The following is a 15,265-nucleotide window of genomic DNA, read 5'->3' as shown; positions in this document are numbered from 1 at the left end:
ATTTCTATACTGATGGAGCCACTTCCTGAGAGGCGGGAATGTGGACGTCCTCAGAAAACCATGATGACTCAATGGCAGGAAGCTATCCTTGGGATCACAATGGATGGTGGACAGAACCGTCATTGTTTAATATGAACAATGGTACTAAAATTTGATCAGTCTGTGCTAGGTCTTAGGTTTGTGAAAAGAATTATAAAACTTGTTTTGCGCAAAAGAACCATAGCCATCCTTTGAATACCCCTGTCATGTGCATTGTTGCTGTGGTGGCTTGTTGAGTACGGTTGGTACTCACCCTTGCAATATACAAACTTAATCAGAGGTCGGAGATGAAGCTTTGGAGGATCCCTACGCTTACTACCAGGAGGGTGATGAAGACGATGGCGCTCGCTAGGTCTTAGTTACGGTTGTTGCCTGTGGCAATGGCGTGCCGCTGCCTTAACTCCGCTGCTTTATCTACTTCTGTTTTTGGAATGTATTCCAGACCGCTCGGTCCGATGATTTAAGACTATGCCTGCGGGCTTTTGATGTAATAATTCGCACTAGACTTTCGTGTGTGTATTTGGTATTTTGTCACGCCCGGAAATTCACTAGTAATTTCCGAACTTATTTGTGCATAAAATCCTCGTCCAGGAATCAGCCGAGGTACACAAACTGACAATTTAATATACAAATCCATCATAATAATAACGTTACACACTTACAAAAGAAAAGAAAACAGCAGCGGAATAACGGTCTAGCGATGGCTTCAGCTCCACTCCCACAGGCAGCTCAACTGGGGTATAAGCCAAACGTCTTCTCCTTCTGGATCCTTTTTCTTCAACTGAGGTTGATTGATTATTGCAAGAATGAGCATATGACATACTCAACAAGCCACACAGCAAATATGCAAGTGCACAAGGATACCAAAGGATGGCATAATATAGGCTCATTTGCAAAAGCAGCATTTAGCAAAACATTTAAGAGAAGTAAAACAGTGGAGTAATTAATCAGAAATTTTAATCAACACTGAACAACACACCCATGCTGCACAGGCCCAACCATCCTGAACAACCATACCCAGCTGTACAGATCTAACTCCAAACCAGGAGCTAAGCAAATTATTACCAGGTATAACATCCATAATTATTGTGAGAGGTGTGAGACTAATCACGAAAAACATTGCTCAACCCGCCCATAACCGCGGGCACGGCTATTCGAATAGTTTTACTCTGATCAGAGGTGTACCACTGTACCCACAAGACACAGCCCCACATCATGTCACCATGTGCCTCAATACCACCACGGTACCTCGGAAAGGAGCTTGCATAACACAATCCACTGCAGCGCACCATTCCTGGATCATAATCACCCCCTCAAAAACCAGAGGCATGGACTCCCCAGCGACCCCCGTGGGCTTATCTCCGACACTTCTCAGTCGGGTGCCCCGCAATGAACCATGCTATACAAAAGGTAAAGCCGTTGCCCACGCTGGCTTGTGGTTGGCACGGTAAATGTTTCACAACCGAAACTCGTGAACCGGTCCTTAATTGTCATGAGCACGACCATCAAAACCATGTGCTCACAACCCACCATTATCAGGTTTTAGTTGACAAGTAATTAATTAACCAATCACGATCAACCGTCGTGAACTTCCATTAAATATCCATAAGTGATAGTGAAGCATGATTTATCACATTAGTGAGCTATTGTTTCTAAGCATGGCTAAGCAACTATAAATAACATCTAGCTGAACCAATCCAATATATAAGGTCCATACTAGTCAAATTATAACCCATAGAAAAATAAAGTCATCTTCGGCCATAATTAAAGGGGAAAGGCTCACCACCCAATGACATTCGAAAACAATGCATCAGTTGAAATAAATCAATAGCTTTAAACAGGTTCAACATGCTCAAAGGGTTGTTTGGGATCTGTGTGACTTGCCTTGCTGGCCTTGGAACTCTTCAAATTCTTCTCCTGCGAAAACGGACTCTCCGGAAACATCGGAATCTAAACAGAAAAGAGCAAAAACACCAAAACAGCACATAAACAAGCATGAACAGTATATGTGGATATTTTTAGCATGTAGATCTCAATTTTAGAAAAATTTAGAGACTTGAACCAACTAAATCCGAGCTAAGATGATTTAGTTATGAATTTCTGAAGATTTAATCTATTAGAAAAACAGGAAAAAGAAAAACGATGATGACGTCATGATGACCTCATCAATGGCCGGACCAAGATGGCGACCTCGCCGGAGATTGGATGGTCGGCTGCGACTTTGGAGGACATGTACACGTAGAGGACGACGAGACGAACCCAACGGTACTCACCCTCGAACCAAACGACGAACGACGACGGCCGGCGACGGGGTCTAGCGGCGGCGCGGCTTCGGTCGACGGCGGCGACGGGGCTCCGGTGATCAGCGGCTTCGGGGGTCAGGCGGCCGGGCTTCTCCACCCTCCCGCGCACCTTACGGCGGTGACAGCGACCGGCGGCGACGACGGAGGCGACGGCGCGACGCGGATGGAGCTCGGCCGGCGACGACGGCGGGGTGGAGCACGTGGCGGCGGCGCTACGAGGCACGGAAGATCACGGGAGAGGGGGCAAACGAAAGAGGAGGACTAGGGGGTCCTTTTTATAGCCTTGGATTGAAGAGATCGGACTCCTCCCGCAAGAAATCGATCCGGGAAATCAAAAACTCGGTTTTGGAGATAAACTCGAAAACGAGTTCGATTCGGATGAGATACTCAACGATTAGCTCCGATTTTTTGGGGGTAAAGATAGAGGAGGATAAGAGGAATATTTCCCCTCAACTAATTTTAGAAAAACACAAGGGGAAAGGTCAGATTTGGAGGAGAAAAACCGAGCCAAATCGGTCTCAGTTCGGCTGCTAGAGGTAGAAGATAAACAGTGTCGAGGGACGCAAATTAGACTTTTCGTCTTGGGCTGGCTGAAAACAAAGCAAAGAAAGAAAGAGAAGGGGGAAACTCGGCTGGGCCGACTAGGGCTGCACGGCCGTGCACACAAAAGAGGGAGATCGGCCGGAAAGGGCCCAAGACTAGGAAGAGGATTATTATTACTTTTCCAATTAAAATAATCACTTAAATGATCTTTGAATTGTTAAAAATACTTCCAATGCTCAAATAATTTCAAGAAAAATCCTGAAAATACTTGGACACTCAAAGTACTTAAAAAAATTATAATTAGAGCATTTAATGATTAATTTAATATGTGGGTAATTACTGAAATGCTCTTTGTATGATTAAAATTAGGAATTGAGCTCCGAAAAATCTGAGAAAATTCCAGAGAGTATAATTAACCATGGATAATTTAATAAAAATTAAATCCATCCATGCTTTATATTTAGGAAATTTTATTTCCCACATTTAACTTCACTTGTAAATTAATGAACATTTAATATAAATTCTAATAATAATTTATTAAATAATTTATAAATCCTGAAACAAAAATCAGGATGTGACATATTTCAGCTATGAACTCGTGTGTACCAGACTACTTGATCCAGGGAAATGGTACTGTTTACACGATTGATTCCTGTTATAAAAACGGGGGTCCACAGAGCTGGTATCAGAGCCATACGACTGTAGGAAAAGACCAAAAGGCGCCCCACCCCTTTTCTAAGTTGGCGAAGGGAGAAATTCCCATTTAGTAATACTTTCAAAAATAAAAACGCTATGCTTACAAAACTTTGTATGATTTTCATCTTACTCTTAACTATTTTCTTCACAAAACGAGTTTTACTCTTAGTTGACCTTGGGTTTTTTAAAATTAGATGGCAGATCAGGATTCACCCGCTACCTGGGAGATGGGCGTACCTCGCTTAGAGGGATACGTCATTGAGCTACACCGGCTGATGAGGCATCTGCGATACCCCAGATTTCCGATCTACCGAGTGAGACAGTGTGGATCTGTTTGGGAGGCTCGGGTCGAGGTTCACACACGAGTTCCTTCAGAGTCAGACTACCGCTTCCCGACCCGCCACCGTCACGACTTACCGGAGACCGCGATGCAGGATGCAGCCCGGGAGGCCTTCCTCCGACTTAGCTCTATCCACCGAGCTGAGTTGGTGAGTACTGAGTTTGCTCACCACCTGTTTCGAGAGGAGAGCAACTCCGTCTGCACAGTTCAGGACACACCTTGCTGCTACAACCCGATAGTGACCCTACTGTCACGATGGGCTGAGGCAGTAGACGACTTTTACGAGGAGGCTCTGTTAGAGATCGACGACCAGCAGAGGCATATGGGAGAGTTAGAGACCGAGGTGACTGACCTCACAGTGCAGCAGCTTCAGCTGGAAGAGGAGCACCAGGCTTGGGGCAGTGAGATAGACTCACTAAAGGCACAGCTCCAGGTCCACGGCGACCAGTTCCAGCAGTTATCTGACCAGTACAACGACAGCCGCGGGATGATGGATACACTTGAGGAGCAGCTGAGAGAGAGTCAGGAGCACGTCAGCTAGCTGGAGGAGCAGCTTCGAGCAGCCACGGTCAGCACCATAGGAGCTTCTACTTCCACAACAGTAGGACGTGACCGCTACTTTTTCCTCACCCTGCCATACCCACCAGCGTTGCACGCTCTTTTGGGAGAGGTTGGTATGCTGGCTACTGAGTCAGCACCTTACTTGGTGGACCCGACAGTGACACAGCCACCTGCCCCGGAGATTGTGCACACTCCACTGATCCCTACACCTTCTCCGCAGCTGGGTTCCAGTTTGGAGACTCCGATCCAAGTCGACTCCGAGACAGAGGGGACCGACACCGAGCCAGAGATCGAGCCAGACATCACTAATCCTTCAGAGGATGAGACCCCTGTTCCCCGCATCACCTTCCTCGGAGGCCCTCGCACCCTCAGCACTGCCCGCAAGAGCACCCGACCCCCGAGCAAGAAGCCCAAGCCAGATCCAGAGGCCACTACTTCCGAGCCGTGGGGACTCAGGTTTGCCCGTGCCAGCGACCACCCTCTACCTGCCCCAGGATCCTGCGGATGGTTGGATGACTAGACTGGAGGATTATTGCAGCTTCGATCTCGCTTCAGATGGTTTTTGGATAGTATGCGAGACACACCCCCCCTTACCTAGATTGACGAGTAGCTTGATGGTTAGTTCGATGCATCTTTTGGATGAACCTTATTTGGACTGCGTATGTGTGCAGTCGATTGCATCATGATTTATGTACTATTTGTGGAACTCTATGATGTTATTTATGATATTATTGTTGTTGTGTTATAAATGAGTTTATTCCACCATGCTTGCAAAACAAAGTTCACATCGAAACAACTCCCTTAATGGGATAAAACCATAAGAGCTAGTTAGAAAATTAGGATACTTACTTAATCGGCCTACACAGATGGCAAGCCGACGTCGGGCGTCAACCAGCAATGAAGAAACTTCGACACCTGACCTAACCACCCTGGCCAGAGTTATGGCCACTGAAACCCAACTTCTACAAGCCATTGCGAATAACCAAGGCAACCGCGGCGGATCGAGCTTTGGAGAGTTTATGAGGACCAAGCCACCCACGTTCGCTACGGTAGACGAGCCTATGGAGGCAGAAGATTGGCTACGTATCATAGAGAATAAACTGACCCTTGTCCGGGTACGCGAAGCCGACAAAGTGATCTTCGCAGTAAATTAACTGGAGGGACCCGCTGGTGATTGGTGGGATACTTACAAGGAAGCTCGGGAAGAGGATGATGGAGAACCCACTTGGGAAGAGTTCACTGCAGCATTTCGCGAGAACTTCGTGCCTACTGCGGTAATGCGTATGAAGAGGAACGAGTTTAGAAGGCTGCGACAAGGGAACACAACGGTGCAGGAATATCTGAACCGATTCACTCAGTTGGCCCGCTATGCAATTGGAGACCTCGCAGATGAAGAAGAAAAGATCGACAAGTTCATAGAAGGGCTGAATGATGAGTTGCGTGGACCTATGATTGGGCAAGATCAAGAGAGTTTCCAGAGCCTAATCAACAAGGTCGTTAGGCTGGAGAACGATCAAAGGACTGTAGAGCACAACCGCAAAAGGAGGCTTTCTATGAATCGCCTACCTCAGGGAGTGCCTCAGCGACTCAAGGAAGCCACTTCGTCTGGGTGGAAAACCCCTATTGTGGCAACCAACCGCCCCGCTGCACCTAGCAAATTCAACAGGTCGGTTGCGATTCAGAACCGCACCCCTACACCAACCCTGGCTGCCCCTGGAGCCAAGAAGAATGTGGACTGCTTGAACTGCGGGGAGTATGGGCACTACGCCAACAACTGCCCTCATCCACACAAAACTCCTGTCCGTACTGGCGCTAATGCAATGATTGTTCGTGGAACTACTACCCCTACTACCGGACGAGGTCTATTCAAGACTCCGCAAACTAACAGGACCGCTACCGGATTTGGACGCGGACAAGTGAACCATGTTCGAGCTGAAGAGGCCCAGGAAGATCAGGGCGTACTAATGGGTATGTTCTCTGTCAATTCTACCCCGGTTAAAGTCCTCTTCGATTCTGGTGCATCGCATTCATTCATATCTCTGAAGGCTAGTCAAAAGCACAACTTAACCCTAGTGGGACTTAGAAAGCCTATGATAGTACACTCACCTGGGGGCGAGATAACTGTGAGTCATGCTTGCATAGATGTACCTATTCGTCTTAGGGTTGTGGTGTTTCCCTCCAACCTTATGGTTTTGATACCCCAGACCCTGGATGTTGTCACGCCCAGAAATTCCCGAATAGAATTCCAAGCAGAATGTGCATTAAAATCCCCGTCCAGGACCAGCCGGGGTACACAAACGACAATGTTGACATTCAGATCCACGTCTTACAAACATCATAAAGTCTTACATAAATGCAGCGGAAGAAAAGAAAGACAACAGGAGCTAAGCCTTGACTAAACTGCAGCGGGAACACCACTCCACAGGCATCCTCGACGGCACGGACGAAGCCTACTCCTCAGAGAAACCTTCATCTGACCCGAACTCGAACTCTGGGGTTGGGAAAAGTAGAGCAAGACTGAGTACTACCCACTATACTCAGCAAGTCATACCGGAATAGGGGTATGATGCAGGGAATTAACAAAGAAGAGCTGAAGTGGTTCATTTGCATAAAGCGAGCATTTATAAACAGAAATTGAAAGATTTAAACAGTTGTAATAATTAATTCATATTAATCATCCGTTGTCCAACGCTAACCCACGTTGCGACAGGCCCAACCATCCACCTAAACTATCCAAATTCAAAAGATTACACTAGGGTGAGACTAATCACGGTGAATCTGGTTGACCGCCCATAACCGCGGGCACGGCTATTCGAATAGTTTTACTCTGATCAGAGGTGTACAACTGTACCCACAAGACACAGCCCCACGACACGTTTCCGTGCGCCAACATGTCACCACGACATACCGGAAAGAGGCCGTGACAGGACCATTCGCATAACCCCCTCTAACCAAGCACACCACACCTCAGGTTTCACCCCCACTCCTCGCAAGGCAGCGGGCAGTCCCCTCTCGTGCCTAGGTGAATCTGGAAGCCGCATAGGCCGTCGCAGGGCCCATCCAAACTCCATCACGCCCACCCTTGCCTGGATGCGTCGGCTAGAGGAAAGCTACACTACAAGCCCAGCCGTTGCCCACGCTGGCTTGTGGTAAGTACGTTAAGTTCTTCCAGGGCATCCCGCGAACCGGTCCTTAACTGCCATGGGTGCGACCAGCAAAACCATGCACCCACAGCCCACCATATGATTCATTTTAATTAACCAACACCAGAGCGGTGGTACTAATCCAACATTACCATTAGAACCAACAGTCTAAACATTAATATGATTTTCCCCATTGTGAACTAGTTGAACTAAGCATAGCTAAGCAATTCCTAGTCCAAACTCTAATCATGTCATAACCCCAAGCTAACAAAGGAGCATGGTATCCAAAAAGCATGGCTGTAACAATAGGTAACCATCCCATAGTAATATTATAAAACAATGCAATATTTGAAAGAAAACAATAGAGCATTTGCAATATAGGATCAACATGTTCAAGTGACAAGCATGACTTGCCTTGCTCTGCTGCTGGAGGAACCTCGGCGACTATCTCAAAGTACACCGGAGCGTCGGAGGAATCGGAATCTAGCGACATACAAAGCAAACATTGCAAACAGGCTATAAGACTACTGAAACAGGGAACAAAACCATTTTTAATGGATTCTACACATTTTTCTTGATTTACTGAGACTTGAATGGGCTTAAACGGAGCTCGGATGAATTAGTTATGAATTTTAGAAGATTCACTGTGTTTATTACTATAAAAGAAAAACCCTAAATCATTTATTGCGCAATATATTCCAGGGCTGACGTCAGCACAAGGGAAGCGGCGCCGACATGCGGGGCCCACCGGTCAGCGGCTCGGGAGAGGGAGGAAGGGCGCCGGCACGCGGGCCCACTGGTCAGCGGCTCGGGAGAGGGAGGAAGGGCGCCGGCACGCGGGCCCACTGGTCAGCGGCGGGGAGAAAGAAAAGGGGCGGCGGCACCCAGCTCGGCTTGGCTCAAGGCCGGCCGACCGGCCGCGGCGACGGCGACGGCGCGCGCGCGAACGCGTTGCCGGCGACGGCAACCGGCGGCGAGGGCGACGGCGCAAAAGGCGACGCGAAGGCGGCTACGCTAAGCGGCGGCTAGGAAGGGGAGGGGACGGGCGGCGTTAAAGGCGACCGCCGGCTCGGCTCGGCATCAAAGCCGACCTGCCGGCCAGGTCTAGCGGCGACGGCATGCGGCCAACGACGGCGGCGACCGGCGGCACGGGAGGCGGCGGCGGCGGCCGAAGGCGACGGCATGCGACTCGAAGCGGCGGCGCGGCACTAGGAGGAGAGGAAGGGGAAAAGAGGGGAGGGATGCCTCACCGAGGGTGGCCGGCGCGGAAGAAGATGATGGCGAACGGCGACGGCAAGCCACGGGAGGACGACGTCGGTGGGCGGACGAGCTTCGGGGTGCCCTAAGGAAGGAGAAGAGAGGGATTAGAGAGAGAGATGGACCACGGCGACCGGAAACCATGGCCGAAGGCGGCGGTGGAGGTGGTGCTCACCCGAGTGCGAGGGAACGAGGGCTCCGGCGACGAACCTCGACGGAGGAGGGGTGGACGGTGTCACATCCTGATTTTTTCAGGATTTATAGATTATTTAATAAATTATTATTAGAATTTATATTAAATGTTCATTAATTTACAAGTGAAGTTAAATGTGGGAAATAAAATTTCCTAAATATAAAGCATGGATGGATTTAATTTTTTATTAAATTCTCCATGGTTAATTATACTCTCTGGAATTTTCTCGGATTTTTCGGAGCTCAATTATTAATTTTAATCATACAAAGAGCATTTCAGTAATTACCCACATATTAAATTAATCATTAAATGGTCTAATTATAATTTTGGTAAGTACTTTGAGTGTCCAAGTATTTTCAGGATTTTTCTTGGAATTATTTGAGCATTGGAAGTATTTTTAACAATTCAAAGATCATTTAAGTGATTATTTTAATTGGAAAAGTAATAAAATCCTCCTCCTCAGCTTGGGCCATTTTCGGCCCATTCTTTCCTTTCCTTCCTCTCTCTTCCGCCGGCCCAACCTGAGCCGCCTCCTCTCCTCTCAGCCCAGCCAGAAAAGTCTACTGTTCCTCCCTCTACTACTGTTCATCTTCCAGCTCTGGACAGAGCCCGAGCTGCCGTCCTGTGCCCTGTGCAGCCGCCGCTTTCTCCACCAAATCCGCCGCATCCCGAGCTCCGTTTGCAAAATTAGTTGAGGGGAAATATTTCCTTTATCTTCCTCTTTCGTTTCCCCCAAGAATCGGAACCTAATTCCTTGTATTTTATCCAAATAAAATTCGTTTTGAGTTTATCTCTCCAAACTAACCCGAAGATTTTCCGGCATCGATTCCTCTCGTTTGGAGTCCGATCTCTCTAGTCCAAGACTATATAAAGCATCCCCTAGTTCTCCTCTTTCTTTTGCCCCATCTCCCGAGCTCTCTCGTCAACCGTAGAGCTGCCGCCACGTCGTCTTAGCCGCCGCCGTCGCCGGCCGACGAACAGCCGCCTCGCGCCGTCGTTTTGGCCGTCGCCGCTGTCTCCTCTCGCCGCCGTCGGGTGCGCGTGGAAGAGGGGAAGCTCGGCCGCCCCCTCCCCGCCGTCGCCGGTCACCGGAGAGTCGCCGCCGCCGACGACCGAGTCGCCACCGCCGCACAAGCTCGCCGCCGGCCGTCATCCGTCGTCGTTCGTTGCGTTGGTGAGTATCGTTGAGATCGCGTCGTCGTCGTCTACGTGTAGATGCCCTTAGATAGCCCGGCCGACCTCTCTAGCTCCGGTGAGGTCGCCACCCATGCCGTGGCTGCCGTCGATGACGTCATCGTGACATCATCATCTTTTCTTTTGCCCTTTTTCTAATAGATTAAATCTTCGGAAATCATAAGTAAATAACCGTAGATCCGTTTCAGGTGGTTCAAGTTGCTAAATTTTTCTAAAATAAAGATCTACATATTAAAATTGTCCATAAATTAAATTAAATTTATTTAATTCTTTTTAAATGGGCTTTAATTAGATTTAATCTTGTAAAATTCATAATAAATTCATTTGAATTCAGAATGAGGCCGTTCAAGTCTCATAATTCATCTAAAATTATGATCTACGTGTTTGTTTACTTGTTATGTACTGTTTATTTGGTTTTTATTAGTCTTTTTCTTCGTTTTACGTGTTAGCTTGTCGTTTCCGTCGTTGCAAAGGTTCGTGAGTGCGTCGGAAGTCATCAAGAAGATTAATTGAAGACCGATTATTGCAAGGCAAGTCACACAGATCCTAAACACAATCCTTTGAGCATGTTGATTCTATATTTAAATTCTCTATTTATTTCAACTGTGCATTTATTTTTGAATGTCACCGGGTGGTGTGAACCTATTCCTTTATTATGGCCAGTTTGCATTGATTACCCTATTCCTTGATACCTTGGGTTATTATAACTTGACTAGTTGAGCTTTATATATATTGGTTCAACTAGATGTTAGATATAATTGCTTAGCCATGCTTAGAAACATTAGCTCACTAATGGGATGAATCATATATACTACATTATTATTTATGGTTATTTTTAATGGTAGCTCACGATGGTTAATCGTGTTATGATAATTAATTGGTAATTAAAATATGATTAATGGTGGGTTGTGAGCACATGGTTTTGAGAGTCGTGCTCATGACAATTAAGGACCGGTTCGCGAGCTACTGTTGTGAAACATTAACCGTACCAACCACAAGCCAGCATGGGCAATGGCTTTATCTTTTGTATAGCATGATTCATTATAGTGTGCCAGACTGTGAAGTGGCGAGAAGTCCATGGGGGTCGCTGGGGAGTCCATGCCTCTGATTGTAGAGGGGGTGATTATGATCCAGGAACGGTGCACTGTTTTGAGTTGTGTTGTGCAAAGGGTATTGTCACAATTTCCCCCTTTGCAATGCCGTGGTGGTATTTCGGGGCATGGCAACATGTGCGAAATCGTGTCTTGTGGGTACAGTGGTACACCTCTGGCTAGAGTAAAACTATTCGAATAGCCGTGCCCGCGGTTATGGGCGAGTTGAGCAATGTTTTTCGTGATTAGTCTCACACCTCTCACAATAATTATGGATGTTATACCTGGTAATAATTTGTTTAGCTCCTGGTTTGGAGATTAGATCTGTACAGCCGGGTATGGTTGTTCAGGATGGTTGGGCCTGTGCAGCATGGGTGTGCTGTTCAGTGTTGATTAAAATTTCTGATTAATTACTTCACTGTTTTATTTCTCTTAAATGTTTTGCTAAATGCTGCTTTTGCAAATGAGCTTGTATTATGCCATCCTTTGGAATCCTTGTGCACTTGCATATTTGCTGTGTGGCTTGTTGAGTATGTCATATGCTCATTCTTGCAATAATCATCAAACCTCAGTTGAAGATAAAGGATCCAGAAGGAGAAGACGTTTGGCTTATACCCCAGTTGAGCTGCCTGTGGGAGTGGAGCTGAAGCCATCGCTAGACCGTTAATTCCGCTGCTGTTTTCTTTTCATTGTAAGTATGTAACGTTATTATTAAGATGGATTTGTATATTAAATTGTCAGTTTGTGTACCTCGGCTGATTCCTGGACGAGGATTTTATGCACAAATTAGTTCGGAAATTACTAGTGAATTTCCGGGCGTGACAGACGGGGTGGATCTCGGCCACACGAACCCGACGGCGGCGACGGCGCGGCTTGGCGGCGACCCTAACGGCGGCTAGCGGCGGCCGGAGCAGCGGAAAAGGCGGCGGCAAGGGGTTGCACGGCGCGGGAGCGATGGGAGGCTCGAGAGAGTGCGGTGAAATGGGGAAAAAGTGAGAGGGGACGACGGCGATGCTTAAATAGGGGGAGAGGGAACCGGACGTGGCCGGGAGAGGCGGGAATCGCCGGCCGACGTGGGGGAGTGGGGGAGGAGAGAGAGGCGGGATTCGAAAATCGAATCCCGGCCATCTCGGGCGCGGGCGCGAGCGGGAGAGGGAGAGGAGTGGGCGCGGGAGACGCGGCGCACGCGCGGGCATGGTCGACGTGGCCCGGAGGAGGCGGAGACGAGGGCGCGGCGGCGGTTGCGGGCGCGGCGGCGCGAGCGAGATCGGTGGGAGGTGGGGAAAGGACCCGACAGGTGGGCCCCACCTGTCGGCGACCCCGAGAGAGGAGGCGGCGGGGCGGCCTGACTGGGCCTCGGCCTGCGGCCGGCCCAGCAAGGAGGAGGGGGAGGAAGGAGGGAATGGGCCGACGGCCCATTCGAAAAAAAGGAGGAAAAAGAGAGGAAAAAGAAAAAGAAAAAGGAAAAAGGATTTTCCCTGGAATTAAAATATTGCTTACTCAATTTTAATTGGTTAAAATTATTTCTAGAGCTCTGAAAATTCCACTGGAAATCCTGTTAATGAATTTCGACATGTAGATCTCAAGAAAAATTCCACATGTCAAATCCGATTATTATTTGCATTACTTTCTTAGGGTTTTCTCTTGATTTCACCTGCATTTTCTTGGGGTCGTTTTAAAAATTAAATTTTAGGCTTGGGAGGAGAACTTCGGGGTGTGACAGATGTCATATTGGGTATGGATTGGTTAACAAAGAACAGAGGGGTAATTGTCACGCCCAGAAATTCCCGAATAGAATTTCAAGCAGAATGTGCATTAACATCCCCGTCCAGGACCGACCGGGGTACACAAACGACAATATTGACATTCAGATCCACGTCTTACAAACATCATAAAAGTCTTACATAAATGCAGCGGAAGAAAAGAAAGACAACCGGAGCTAAGCCTTGACTAAAACTGCAGCGGGAACACCACTCCACAGGCATCCTCGACGGCACGGACAAAGCCTACTCCTCGGAGAAACCTTCATCTGACCCGAACTCGAACTCTGGGGTTGGGAAAAGTAGAGCAAGACTGAGTACTACCCACTGTACTCAGCAAGTCATACCGGAATAGGGGTATGGTGCAGGGAATCATCAAAGAAGAGCTAAAGTGGTTCATTTGCATAAAGCGAGCATTTATAAACAGAAATTGAAAGATTTAAACAGTTGTAATAGTTAATTAATATTTATCATCCGCTGTCCAACGCTATCCCACGTTGCGACAGGCCCAGCCATCCACCTAAACTATCCAAATTCAAAAGATTACACTAAGGTGAGACTAATCACGGTGAATCTGGTTGACCGCCCATAACCGCGGGCACGGCTATTCGAATAGTTTTACTCTGATCAGAGGTGTACAACTGTACCCACAAGACACAGCCCCACGACATGTTTCCGTGCGCCGACATGTCACCACGACATACCGGAAAGAGGCCGTGACAGGACCCTTCGCATAACCCCCTCTAACCAAGCACACCACACCTCAGGTTTCACCCCCACTCCTCGCAAGGCAGCGGGCAGTCCCCTCTCGTGCCTAGGTGAATCCGGAAGCCGCATAGGCCGTCGCAGGGCCCATCCAAACTCCATCACGCCCACCCTTGCCTAGATGCGTCGGCTAGAGGAAAGCTACGCTACAAGCCCAGCCGTTGCCCACGCTGGCTTGTGGTAAGTACGATAAGTTCTTCCAGGGCATCCCGCGAACCGGTCCTTAACTGCCATGGGTGCGACCAGCAAAACCATGCACCCACAGCCCACCATGTGATTTATTTTAATTAACCAACACCAAAGCGGTGTTACTAATCCAACAAAACCATTAGAACCAACAGTCTAAACATTAATAGGATTTTTCCCCATTGTGAACTAGTTGAACTAAGCATGGCTAAGCAATCCCTAGTCCAAACTCTAGTCATGTTATAACCCCAAGCTGACAAAGAAACATGGTACATCAATAGCATGGCTATGACAATAGGTAAACAACCCATAGTAGTGTTATAAAACAATGCAATATTTGAAAGAAAACATTAGAGTATTTGCAATATAGGATCAACATGTTCAAATGACAAGCATGACTTGCCTTGCTCTGCTGCTGGAGGAACCTCGGCGACTATTTCAAAGTACACCGGAGCGTCGGAGGAACCGGAATCTAGCGACATACAAGGCAAACATTGCAAACAGGCTATAAGCCTACTGAAACAGAGAACAAAACCATTTTTAATGGATTCTACACATTTTTCTTGATTTACTGAGACTTGAACGGGCTTAAACGGAGCTCGGATGAATTAGTTATGGATTTTAGAAGATTCACTGTGTTTATTACTATACAAGAAAAACCTTAAATCATTTATTGCGCAATAAATCCCAGGGCTGACGTCAGCACGGAGGGGGCGCGGCGCCGGCAAGCGGGCCCCACCGGTCAGCGGCTCAGGGGGGTGTGGTTCACCGTGGACCGGGACCACGCGGGTGGTCCACCGCCGGTCCACGGGACCGACGGTCCAGATCGCCCTCGGGCCGATCGGACGGGCGGCGGTGGAGGCAGCCGCCGGGCTCGGCTCGGCATCAAAGCTGACCGGCCGACCCGGGGCTAACGGCAACGGCACGCGCGCGCCGCGTTGCCGGCGACGGCATCCGGCGACGGAGGCAACGGCGCAAAGGCGACGCGAAAGCGGCGGCAGTGGACGGCGGCAACGACCAGAGGCGACGGCGAGCGCGGGCGGCGGCGACGCACGGGGAATCGAGGAAGTAAAGGAAAGGGGAAGGAGTCCTCACCGGAGGGGACGGCGGCGTCCGGCGACGAGGAGCGACGGAGGGAAGTCGACACGCGGCGGACGGCGACCGGGACGACCTAAAGAACGAAACGAAAGAGAT

General features: G+C 48.5%; 1 long non-coding RNA gene across 1 annotated transcript; it reads right to left on the bottom strand.

Annotated features, from left to right (window-relative positions):
• Positions 1-643: 643 nt before the first annotated feature.
• On the bottom strand, positions 644-2,907 carry LOC136353891 (uncharacterized). Its single transcript, XR_010737402.1, has 3 exons — positions 2,313-2,907; positions 1,924-1,989; positions 644-820 (listed from the first exon to the last, which is right to left on the bottom strand). It is a non-coding gene; the product is annotated as an uncharacterized lncRNA (long non-coding RNA).
• Positions 2,908-15,265: the final 12,358 nt, after the last annotated feature.

This window comes from Oryza sativa, chromosome 11 (genome assembly GCF_034140825.1).
Source record: "Oryza sativa Japonica Group chromosome 11, ASM3414082v1".
Lineage (NCBI taxonomy): Eukaryota > Viridiplantae > Streptophyta > Magnoliopsida > Poales > Poaceae > Oryza > Oryza sativa.
Note: the sequence above shows the minus strand (reverse complement) of the source record. Positions and strands in the feature narration are given on the sequence as shown.